Source organism: Petaurus breviceps, unplaced genomic scaffold (assembly GCF_028583685.1).
Source record: "Petaurus breviceps papuanus isolate PSGF00001 unplaced genomic scaffold, PetGlider_PUasm1.0 685, whole genome shotgun sequence".
Taxonomy (NCBI): Eukaryota; Metazoa; Chordata; class Mammalia; order Diprotodontia; family Petauridae; genus Petaurus; species Petaurus breviceps.
This window is the reverse complement of record NW_027186455.1, coordinates 194,379-206,864: the sequence shown is the minus strand read 5'-3', so window position 1 is coordinate 206,864 and position 12,486 is coordinate 194,379. Positions and strand designations below refer to the sequence as shown.

Here is a 12,486-nt window from a genome sequence, read left to right as displayed (position 1 = left end):
ATGTATGTATATATGTGTATATATATAATGTACATATATATGGGGGTGTGGGTGTGGATGGATTAGGTAGGTAGGTAGATAGATAGATAGATAGATAGATTAGAAAGAGAGATGTTTTTGTACTTCTTAAGCTAGGATAGGGGTCAGAAAGCAACTCTCCTACACATAAACATAATATACATATCTATTTCTGAACAATACTCCATTCCAGGAAGCCCAGAATATTGATATGAGTGTACACACACACATACACACACACACACACACACACACACACGAGATTTACATAGATAAACACACTTTAAGATTTACAAAATACTTTCCTCACAACAACCCTGGGAACTAAAGACTGCAAGTATCATTATCCCCACTTTACAGATGAAGAAACAGAACAAGAGTCACATACCGTGTTTCCCCGATAATAAGACCTATCCTGAAAATAAGCCCTCCCCTTACTGTGTAAGATTCCTCTAAAATAAGCCCTCCCCCGAAAATAAGCCCTATTGAGATTGCTACTGTAGTGAAGATTATCCCCTGTGCTACACGCTACATTACGGTACCCTCTGTATGCACCGTCCCCCCGCCCCGTGAAATGCACCCCACGCTCCGAGCTGCATCCAATCAGAGCTGCAGCAGTGAGCGCGTCATCCTGTTCTTCCCCAGTGATTTGCTTTCTGGCGCCATTGAGAGCAGTGCCGCAGAGGAGAGCTGAGGCAGGACAACATAAGCCCTCCCCTGAAAATAAGCCCTCTGGTGTTTTTCTTTCCAAAAAAATTTAATAAGACAGTGTCTTATTATCGGGGAAACACGGTAACTAGTAAGTGTCAGGGCCTGGATTCAAATCCTGGTCTCTCCCGATTCAAAGTCTACTGCTCTTTTCATGACAGGATTTAAGAGCCATCCACATGGAAATTGAAGCCATTGGTGTCTGGAATCAGCTGCATCTGGAGAAGGAGATACCAGAATCTTGTTTTTCAGAAGGAAATTATTATGAGTGGGAAAGCCTAAGATGAATTATCTTACAGTCTGGATCTCAGGGATATGAGACATATGGCTTTTGGACATTTCAGCTTGATATATTCAGATTCTAAAAAACCTGCAAAACTGCTAGCTAAGGTTAGGTAGGAAAAGTGTGATGTATGTCACAAATCTGGGGATTTTGTAAAAATCAATAATTCCTCCTATATCTTTTATTCAACACAGCTTTGGTGGGGGATTAAAATATAGCACTGATCACTTCTTGGCAAGAAAGTACCCTGTGGTCATCTCAAAGAACCACTTCTTCCAAGAAAATGTCAGTTAATCCTGCTAGTCCACTCATAAAACTCTGGTTCAGATCAAGCAGAGGAGGAGCTATGCAGAAACATGTGTTAACTGACTGTATTCCAGGAACCACAAATCAAAGTCGAAATCTGCTTTTAGGACTTAAGAAAAGGTCTAAAACCATAAAGCCACCTGAAATTAATGATAGAGTGGGGATTTTCCAAGTGTCACCAAGACAAATGATAATGGAATTCTTGAATCCACTTCCTTCTGTCCGATACTCATAAACTCAATTCTTTGAAGTTCCAAATTATTTCTTTTGCTGCTTCACTTTTCTACATGCCTACTGATGACATCATTAGGGCTGAAATTGTGAAAGGAAATGTAAAAGTCCTTTCTTTTAAGTCTTCTCCAGAACACAGAAAACACTTGCCCAGTCAGTTCTCTTAAAATTAAAAACTCAGCCAAAGGAGTACTTTGAGTCCATTCTTTACCTCAGACATGTAAGTAACTGACAAACTTTGTTAAGTGTGAGTTCTCAGGGCCTTAAATTATGGGGCTAGAGTCAAACTCTCTGGAAATACTTTGTTTCTCTTAAATGTTTAACTATTCTTTGGCTTTCTGCTTGCTTGGGGATCCAGATTTTTTTCTGATACTAATTTAGTTCAATTTAACAAGTACTTCTTGGGCACTTCTGTAGTTTGGGGTGTAGGAGGGGTTTGATTATAAGGGGGAAAGAAGAAAGATGTCATTTCAGAGATTTTTGTTTTAAAATAGTTGGGGGTTTTTTAGGCTAAAGCAAACAAACATAGAATTTTATAACTAGAAGATATTAGCTGGTCTCTTTCATTTTATAAATAAGAAAACTATGATCTAATGAGAGAATGGCTCAAATAGAGTTTAATAAATAGTGAGTTTGTGATAGAGAAGGGACTAGAATCCAGATCTTCTAATTCCTGATCCAAAGCTTTTTCTACTCCACTGGTTCAAAACAGCCATATTCTGAAAATCATGAAATATGAAAGCATTACATAGAGTATGTAATATTTCAAAATCTACATGGTAAGTTGGAGCCTTTTAACTTCTAAAATATTAATTAGGTTAACTTGTAATAGTTATACACAAAATGTAGTCACTATCTTTATCTTTCATAATTATTGATAGCTAATGTTTTATGCCATTTTGTAACCATAAACCAAGGATTTTCAAAATTAAAACAAATTGTATCTTATTTTGTTTATATTATTTATTGGAAAAAATAAATATGCCTCTAAATAGCATACATAAATGTGAAAAAAGTCATTCATTAAGTGACAAATTTAATTCAGTTTGATTTAAATCCATGAACATTTAAGTTTATATGGGCAAGGTACTGTTCTAGGAGTTATGGAATACAAAGCCAAAAATGAAACCCTATCCTAGAGCAATTTACAGTCTAATGGTGGATGGAGCGGAGGAAAAGGAAAGGGTGGAGAGGAGGTGCGATGTGTACACAAGTGAACTAATTGCAAGAGGGATTGAGGACTAGAGTGGTATTAGGAAGGGCTCTTTAAAAAATCATAGAAGTCATAGCATATTAGATCCAGGAAAGATGTAAAAATCATGTGTTTGTGTTCCAAGAGCCTTGGGATTATATACTTAGGAATTTTGCCTTCCTACCTCCCCCTTTCTCTTTGGGGAGGAAAATCCATTTAAGAAATATACAGTCGAACAAAATGAATTCTCGCAACTGCCGCATTAAAAAATGAGCCTTTTCTTGAACATAGCAATTGTGTGAATTAATTTTGCTTCATTATACACATTGTGTCTATCACTTCTGTGTCCTCACAGAGGTGGATAGTATAGTCATTATCGGTCTTATTCAATCATAATTGGTCTTTTCCTTTATCAAAGTCCTTAAGTCTTTCAAAGTTATTTGTCCATACAATGTTATGTTATGGTATAAATTGTTCTGCTTCAGCTCCTTTCACTCTATATTGGTGCATTCAAGTCTCCCCAGTTGTTTTTTCTGAAACTAGCCCTTTCATGACCTCCTACAACACTATACCATAGTTTATTCTGCCATTCCCTAATTGATAGGCACACCTTTTTTTTCCAGTTCTTTGCCATCATAAAAAAAAAGTTGCTATTATGATTACTTTTTCCTCTTTCTTTGATTTATTTAGGATATATACCTAATAGTTGTATCACTGGGTAGAAGAATATGTGCAATATAATGACTTTGAGGGCCTACTTCCCAATTGCTTTCCAGAATAGCTCCACCATTATTGTACCTGTTTTCTGGTAAGCTTGTCAATCTGAGAGGGTGAAATGGAGCCTCAGAGCTGTATTAATTTATATTGCTCTTGTTGTTAGTATTTTGGAGGATTTGCTTTTTCACATGGCTTTTTAAAGCTTGGATTACTGCCTTTGAAAATTGTTCATATCCTTCCTTGGACCATTTATCAAATGAGGAATCACTCTCAATTTTATAAATTTCAATCAATTCTTTATATAGCTTGGAAATGAGAGTTTTATCAGAAAACTTATAGCAAAGACCTTTTCCCCCAGTTCAAGGCTTCCCTTCTAATTTTTAGGTGCTTTGGTTTTGTTTGTATAATTTTTTTTTAATTTTGTGTAATCAAAATTGTCCATTTCATCTTCTGTGATCCTCTCTATTCTTTATTTAGTCATGAATTGTTTTCCTGTCCATAGGTCTGAAAGGTAATTTTTTTCTTGCACACCTAATTTGCTTATGACATCACCCTTCATGTATAAGTCAAATATCCATTTGGAACTTTTCTTGATATAGAGTTTGAGATGTTGGGTCTTTCCAGTTTTTCCTACGGGTTTGTCAAAGAGTGAGTTTTCTTACTCCAGTAGCTAGGGTCTTTGGGTTTATCAAACACTATGCTACTGTGTTAATTTACTTCTATATGCTATGTACCTAATTTGTTTCATTGATCAACCTTTTCTTAACCAATAATAAATCATTTTGATGATTACTGCTTTGTAGTATATTATGAGATCTAGTCTTACTTGGTCTGCTTCTTTTCTATTTTTATTTATTATATTATATATAATATTATAAATTAATAATATTGATAATTATATTAATATTAAAATAATATTTAAAATTAATTATATTATTTATTATACACTTTTTAATTATTTTCCTTGAAATTCTTGGCCTTTTTGTTCCCCCATATGAACTTTGTAATTGTTTTTTCTAGTTTCTAAAGTAATCCTTTTGTAGTCTGATACGGCATTTAATAAAGTAAATTACTTTAGTTGGTATTGTCATTGGCTTTGCCGGCCTAGGTATAATTAATATTTCTCCAATTATTTAGTTCTGTATTCCTACAAAGAGTTTTATAGTTGTATTCATAAAGTTACTATGTGTGTCTTATTCTTGGTAGGCAAAATCTCAGGTCCTTTGTACAGTCAGTGGTTATTTTAGCTGGAATTTCTCTATTTTTTCCTGCGGTGTTTTCTTGATATTATATAGAAATACTGATGATTTATGTGAATTTCTTTTATACTGTGTAGCTTTGTTGGTTATTGTTTTTCATATCTGCGAGAAGTAAGAGTTCAATTCCTTCTTTGCCCATACTTATCACTTCAATGTCTTTTTCTTGTCTTATTGCAATTGTTAGCATTTCTAGCACCATATCAAATAGGAGTGGTAATAATGGACATCCCCTGATCTTGTGTAACATCCTCTGGTTTATCCCCATTACATATAATTGTGGCTCTGGGTTTTAGATAGATACTATTTATTATCTTAAGGAAAGGCTCATTTATTTCTATGTTTTCTAGTGTTTTTAACTAAAATATTATTCATCTTGTCAAAATAATTTCTGAATCAACTGATATAATGATTTGATTTTTGTTTTCCTTCTTGTTAATATAGTATGATCATGGTAAGAGTTTTCCTAATTTTGAAGCAACCCTGAATTTCTGGCATAATTCCATCTTGATTATAGCACATCATTTTTTGACAGGCTACTGTAGTTTCTAGCTAATATTTTAATTCTTATGTCAATGTTCACTAGGATTATTAGTCTATAGTTTTATTTTTTGATTTTTTTGGATATTAGGTTCTGTGACCATATTTGTATCAGAAATGGGATTTGGGAAAACTGTATTTTTAATAATTCATGCTATATTAGAATTAATTATTCTTTGAATGTCTGATAGAATTTAGATGTAAATCCATCTAGTCCTAAGATTTTTTTTCCTTTGGGAGTTTACAGCCTGTTTAATTTCTTTTTCTGAGATTTGGGTTTTTTAATTGTTAATTTCTTATTTTCTTGATCTGAGCAATTCATTTTTTTCTAAATATTTATCCATTTCATATAAGTTCAGTTTTATTGGCACATAATTGGGCAAAATGTTTGCAATAATTTCTTTGACTTCTGTTTTATTTGTTGTAAATTCTTCTTTTTGTGTTTTATTTTAACAATTTAGTTTTCCTCTTTCCTTTTTAAAATCAAATAAGCAATTATATCTTTTAAAAAATGATTGGGCGGGGGAGGCTAGGTGGTGCAGTGAATAGAGCACTGGCCCTGGAGTCAGGAGGACCTGGGTTCGGATCCAACCTCAGACATTTAATACACACTCACACAAAAACTAGCCATGTGATCTTGGACAAGTCACTTAACACCCCAATTGCCTTTCAAAAAGCAAAAAAAAAATTATTGGGTCATTTATTTCCAACTTAATCATCCTTAATTTTTCGAATTCCTATTATTGATTGGGTTGATTGGGTTTCTTTTTTGTTTTGTTGGGGTTTTTTAGTTGCAGATCCAATTCATTGATCTGTTCCTTCCCTCTTTTGTTGACATAAGTACTTAGAGATGTAATTTTTCCCCTAAATAAATGTTTTGGTGAATCCTAAAAATGTTGGTGTCTTGTCCCATCACTGTCATTCTCTTTAATTCAATTAACTATTGTTTGTATGATTTGTTCTTTGACCCACTACTTCTTCAGGATTAAATTACTTACTCTACAATTAATTTTTAATTCTTTCTTCAAAAGTCTTGTAAGGAATATAATTTTTATTGCATTATGGTCAGTAAAAATTGTGTCTCCTCCTTGGAATCATAGAACTTTAGAAAGTTAGGGATGGAATGGACCTCAGTGCTCACCTTGTCCATTTTCCTAGTTTTGCATAAGAAAACTAAAGCCCAGAGAGGAAAGGAATACACAATATGTTAGTAGTAGCACTAAGGATGAAACCAAAAACTCTTTTTATTTGCTTTTTTTTATCTTCTTGGAAGGGAGAAGGCAGGGCTATTGGGGTTAAATGACTTGCCCAAGGTTACACAGCTAGTTAAGTGTCAAGTGTCTGAGGCTGGATTTGAACTCAGGTTCTCCTGACTCCAGGGCTGGTGCTCTATTCACTGCGCCACCTAGCTGCCCCACAAAGCTCTTTTTAATAGTTGCCCTTCCTTTCTCCCCAAGCCCTCACCCCCACCCCACATCTCTAGGAGCATATTTGTTCTGCCACCTAGACATTTGCATTTTCAGATTCATCTCTCCATGCTGAATGAAGACTTTGACTGCTAATTTTCAGCATCACAAGAAGATATTTTTGAGGCAATGGGGAGTTCTCAAGAAGTCTAAAATCATACAAGGCAGGGAATCTTTCTTTTGAGTGTTGGGCTATTGTCAACTCTTATATGTAGGTATTAGCCTATTGTTCTCTTTAACCTCCCCACAACCTTTCAGGTGATAGAGAAGGTCCAGGAGATACAGGATCAGCATAGATCTCATTTGTCCCGACCCCCTTATTTTACATTTGAAGAAAATAAGACCCAGAGAAGTTACATCACTTGCCCAAAGACCCACTAATAGTAGCTCAGAGCAGGAACTCAAACCTGAGGTTTGTCACAGTGGATAGAACCCCAGGTCAGGAAGCACTGAGTTCAAATAAGGCCTCAGACACTTACTAGCTGTGTATCCCTGGGTGAGTCTCTTAACGTATGTTTGCATCAGTTTCATCAACTGTAAAATGGGGATGGTAATATCACCTGCCTTCCGGGGTTGTTGTGATGATCAGATGAGATAATGTTTGTAAAGCACTTAGCACTTAGCCTGTCACATAGAAGACACTTAATAAATACTTGTTTCCTTCCTTCCTTCCAAATCCCTCGACTCCAAATCTAGTGCTCTTTAGTGGTTCGTGGGTTTTTGAGGTAGGGAGCTCTGAATCTTTGCCACAATCTGATCTCTTCTGCTTTCTTGAGTGTTACTCTGCCTCGATATCAGTCTCTGTAGTAAAGAATACACTCTGATTATAAAATCAGAAGGAAGGCTTTCTCCCTTTGCTGTTGTGGTTCAGTCATGTTTCAGTTGTGTCTGACTTTTTGTGATCCCTTTTGGGGTTTTCATGCAAAAGATAGTGGAATGGTTGGCCACTTCCTTGTCCAGATCATTTTATAGATGAGGAACTGAAACAAACAGGGTGAAGTGACTTATGCAGGGCCACATCACTAGTAAGTGTCCTAGGCCAGATCTGAACTCAGGTCCTCCTGACTCCAGATCCAGTGCTCTCTCTAGTCATTATGCCCCTTAGCTGCCCCTTTTTTGCTGAAGAGTAGAATTTTTAAAATTCTGTTTTGGTGCCTGGCTCACGGTATTTCTCTTCTCCCCAATTACTACCCTTATACTAAGGAACATCAACATACCTATTGATACCCCCCTCAAACACCTTTTCCTCCTAGTTTCTTAATTTGCTCATTTCCCATCTCAACTCAATTAGAGATAATAATATTCTCTAATTTTTCATCACCTACAAATGCTCCACTTCTGTGTTTATGATCTCTGAAGTTACTTTATGTCATCATAATCTGTTATCATTCTACCTCTTTCTCTTCCTTGCAATCTGAAGCCCTCTTCTTCATATTCATTTTGATTTTGGCAGGGAATTCTCTCTACCACTTGGGAGAGGCATACCCATCTATAAGGTGTGAGCCACAACGACTGTGGATCAAAGATAGGAAGCTGGGGCGGGGGGGGAGAGGTTGCAAATAGAGAATGGAAGGAAAATGGATTCAAAAATAGGAAATCTCATGTAAATAATGGACTCCCTGAAAATTAGAGTGGTCCAAACAAAACTCAACTATTCAATGAGATGATAAGAAATGTTAGAATAAACCCAATTTTGAAAAAAATAAAAGAAAAATAATGTATCTCCTATTAAATCAACTGACCTGTAAACAGGTAAGAAGAGATAATTTAAGGATCTAATTTATACTTTCTAAAAAAGCATAATCAGAAAAAATGCATATCATATTTTGATAAATCATTAAAAATACCCAGATGTACTAGAAGTGAAAATAGAAATAATCCACCAGTCAGCTCTTGAAGGAAATTTAAAGAAAAATTCCAAGAAATGCTAGAGCCAAAATACAGAGTTTCAGTAACAAAGATATCGATATCTGTCAAGGAACCAGAAAGAGAGAGTTCAAGTACCAAGGAACCTCACTTAGGATCACACAAGGCTGGGTAGCAATCATTATAAACAAGATAAATTCTAAGGATACAATACTAAAAAATACAGTAAAGGTTATCAGCCAGTAAGAATCTAGTCTCCAGGGGCTTTTTGGTCTCTTTTTTTCTTCTGCATATATTTTTAAATGTGTGATGTCTGTTTGATTTCAGGAATATGTTTTTTTTTTTAGTCTTCTTTTCTTCTGAGTAAGGTTAAGTTCCATAAACTTATACCTCTGATACTGCTCATCCAATTTCTTAAGTACAGTATCTACAGACTCATTCCCAGGTTGTTTCATAAAAGCATCTACATCTTTCTTGAACATCACCTCAGGATGCCCAGGTGCCCATGGCACCCTTTCCCCCTCCAAGTCCCGGGACTCTAGAACTCCTTCACAACTGCCATCTTGGAAGGAAGGCAAGGAGCCCCCCCAATATGTATTTCTTAACCCAACATGGCACTTTTATAGAAACTGGCCAGGTTTTAGAGCATTAAAATCTCATAAACAAATTAAGAAAAGCAATGGTAATAAATATATCTTTTGCTGATCATGATGATTAAAATTATAAACAATGAAGGAATTTACAAAAAATATTCAAACTTGAATTAAGACTAAATAATTGAGTTATAAAGAATGTGTGGATCAAAGAACTAATCATAGAAAATATAGACAGCTTCATCTCCCAAAAAGTGAGGATCAAGTCAAAGCAGTTCATAAGGGGAAATTTATATCACTAAACACTTTCATCAACAAAAGTAAGAAAGAACAAAACAAAGAATTGGGCATTCAACTAAAAAAAATAGTAAATCACAAATAAAAACTCCAATTAAAATCAAAAATAGAAATTCTGATAAAAAAGAGATAAAATTGAAAGTAGAAAATTGAATTAATAAATATAACAAGTAGCCATTTTGGAGGTGAAATAAAATAGACAAATAATTAGCTAATTTGATTTTTTAAGCTAAAGGAAAACCAAATTATCAATGTCAAAAATGAAAAAGAAAATTTCTAAGAAATAAAAAAAGGAAATTAGAAACTATTTTGTCCAAATATATAACAAAATTGATAAGCTAAATGAGATGGGTTAATATTTGCAGAAATATAAAATATTCAGAATAAACAACAGAACAAAAAATAGAGAATTTAAATAACTAATATTAGAAAAAGATATTGAACAAGATATAAGGAACTCCCTAAAAAAAACCCTCCCAGATGTTTTTCTAAGTGAATTCTATCAAACATTCACAAAATAATTCATTTTAATATTATATAAATTGTTTGCAAAAAGACAAATAAGGGATTCTACCATATTACTGCTGATACAAATGTGCCCTTAATACCTAAAGTAGGATGAAACAAAACAAAGAAATAAATCTATAGATCAATATCTCTAATGAATATCAATGCAAAAATTTTTAACAAATTATTGGCAAAGAGTCTATAGCAATCTATTTAAAATATATACAGTAGAAGCTGGTTGGATTTATACCAGGAATGCAAGGCTGGTTTAATATTAGGAAAACTATAAACATCATGGGACATATTAATAACAAAAACAAGAAAAATCACATAATTAGATCAAAAGATGTAGAAAGGGCCTTTGACAAAATGCAACATCAATTTCTGTTCAAAAACATAGGAATAAATTAAATTTCTTAAAGTGATAGACTATTTAAAACCAAGCACCAGAAATATATGTGAGAGAGAAACAAACTTTCCAAAAACATAATGGGTAAATCAAGGATGTTTATTATTCTTACTTTATAGAGTACTAGAAATGTTAGCTATTAGCAATGAAATTTAAAAAAAGAATTTGAGGGAATATGCAAAAGCAAAAAGGAAACAAAATTAGCATTTTTGCAGATGATATGATGATCTACTTAGAGAATCCTAGAGATTCAACTAAAAGTAATTATAACAATTAATAACTTTAATAAAATAGCAGGATATAAAACAAACCCACAAAAAGCCTTTCTTTATATTAACAATGATACCCAGCAGGATGAGATGAACAGGGATAATTCCATTTAAAATAACAGAATATATAAAATATTTGTGAATCCATTTATCAAGACACACACAGGAATTGTTTGAACAAAATCATACTCCATGATGATAATGTGCTCCTCTTTTCTAGCTTCTCTCTTTCCCAGAATTCTCCAAAAGCATAAGACTAGAAACCCAAATTCAACACATATTTGGGTGATATAGTGGATAGAGCATCTTCCCTGGAATTAGAAAGACCTAAGCCTCAGATATTCATTAGCTGTGTGACTCTGGGCAAGGCACTTAACCTCTGTTTTGCCCTATTTTTTCCTCAGTCTCTCTTATTAGATTTTTAAAGTCCTTTTTAAGCATTTTGGGCTTGTGACCATTTTTGCTTTTTTCCTTTGAGGTAGAAGTAGCTATTTTAACTTCATTATCTTCTTCTGCGTTTGAACTCAAATCTCCTCTATCACCATAGTAGCTATCTATGGCTAGGTTCTATGCCTTTTGCATTATTATTTTTAGCTTATTTCTCTTCTGTTAACTTTTTGTTAAAGTTTAGGTCTAGTCCCAAGGAGTGGGGGACAATATCCCAGACTTCAGGTTTTTTTATGCTGTTGTTTTCTGAGCTCTCTGGGGAGCTGACTTCACATATTCCTTTCCGCCTCTGAGTCATGTCTTGTTCTTTGCAGTCCCTCCCACAACTACAAGCTTCAGCTCATCCCTCTTCCCTGGAACCAAAACCAGGGACTCCACAAATGCCCATAGCCAGCAGAGTCCCTGACCCCTGTAACCTGCAGTCACCAGCTATGGACCAGGTCAGATCAGGGCACGTGGGCCCAGCATTCAGCACCATGGAGCACCCTATAATCTTCCCAGATCCATGAGGTGAAAGTTCCTGAAGCTGAAGATGCCACAGCTAGGCCTAGCCTTTGTTGCTTGTTAATTCAGCAGTATCTGCCCAGAGGTATTTGCACTTCAATTAGATCAAACTACCAGCCTGGGATGTCAGGTCTTTCCTAAAGTCCTCTAAAGTTGTCTTAGGTGGACAACTGCTTCACTCTGACTTTTAATTATTCCTGCCATTCAAAGTTCACTTTGAGGCATTATTTTATATATGGGGGAATTTAGGGGAGCCAGTTAATTTCCTTTCTTCTTCTGCCATATTCCAGAACACTAATAATGAAATTTGAAGGAGAAGTAGTTTGAGGAAAGGGTGAGTTCCATTTTGGATATATTGAGTTTTTGATGCCTATGGGACCACCAGTGTGAAATTTACAATAGGTAGGTGCGATACAGAACTGTAGCTCAAGAAAGTTTTTTTTATTTTTGTTCAGTTGTTTCAGATGTGTCTGACTCTTTGTGAGCCCATTTGAGGTTTTCTTGGCAGATACTAGAGTGGTTCGCCATTTCCTTCTCCAGATCATTTTACAAATGAGGCAACTGAGGCAAACAGGGTTAAGTGACTTGCTCAGGGTCACACAGCTAGTGTCTGAGGCAAAATTTGAAATCAGGAAGATGAGTCTTCCTGACTCTAGGCTTTTCACTGTATCTACTGCACCACTTAACTGCCTCAACAGAGAAATTAGGACTGGATATAGATAGATAGATAGATAGATAGATAGATAGATAGATAGATAGATAGATAGACAGACAGACAGACAGACAGACAGACAGACAGACAGACAGACAGACAGACAGACAGACAGACAGACAGATAGATAGATAGATAGATAGATAGATAGATAGATAGATAGAT

At 34.9% G+C, this 12,486-nt stretch overlaps 1 protein-coding gene across 1 annotated transcript in view; it reads left to right on the top strand.

Moving 5' to 3' along the window:
• The first annotated feature begins 1,629 nt into the window (after positions 1 to 1,629).
• BDKRB1 (bradykinin receptor B1) overlaps positions 1,630 to 12,486 on the top strand; it is a 14,337-nt gene continuing 3,480 nt past the window's right edge. Inside the window, exon 1 of the mRNA XM_069104202.1 lies at positions 1,630 to 1,766. The gene's annotated coding sequence lies outside the window, so the exon portion shown is untranslated. The remainder of the gene's footprint in view (positions 1,767 to 12,486) is intronic.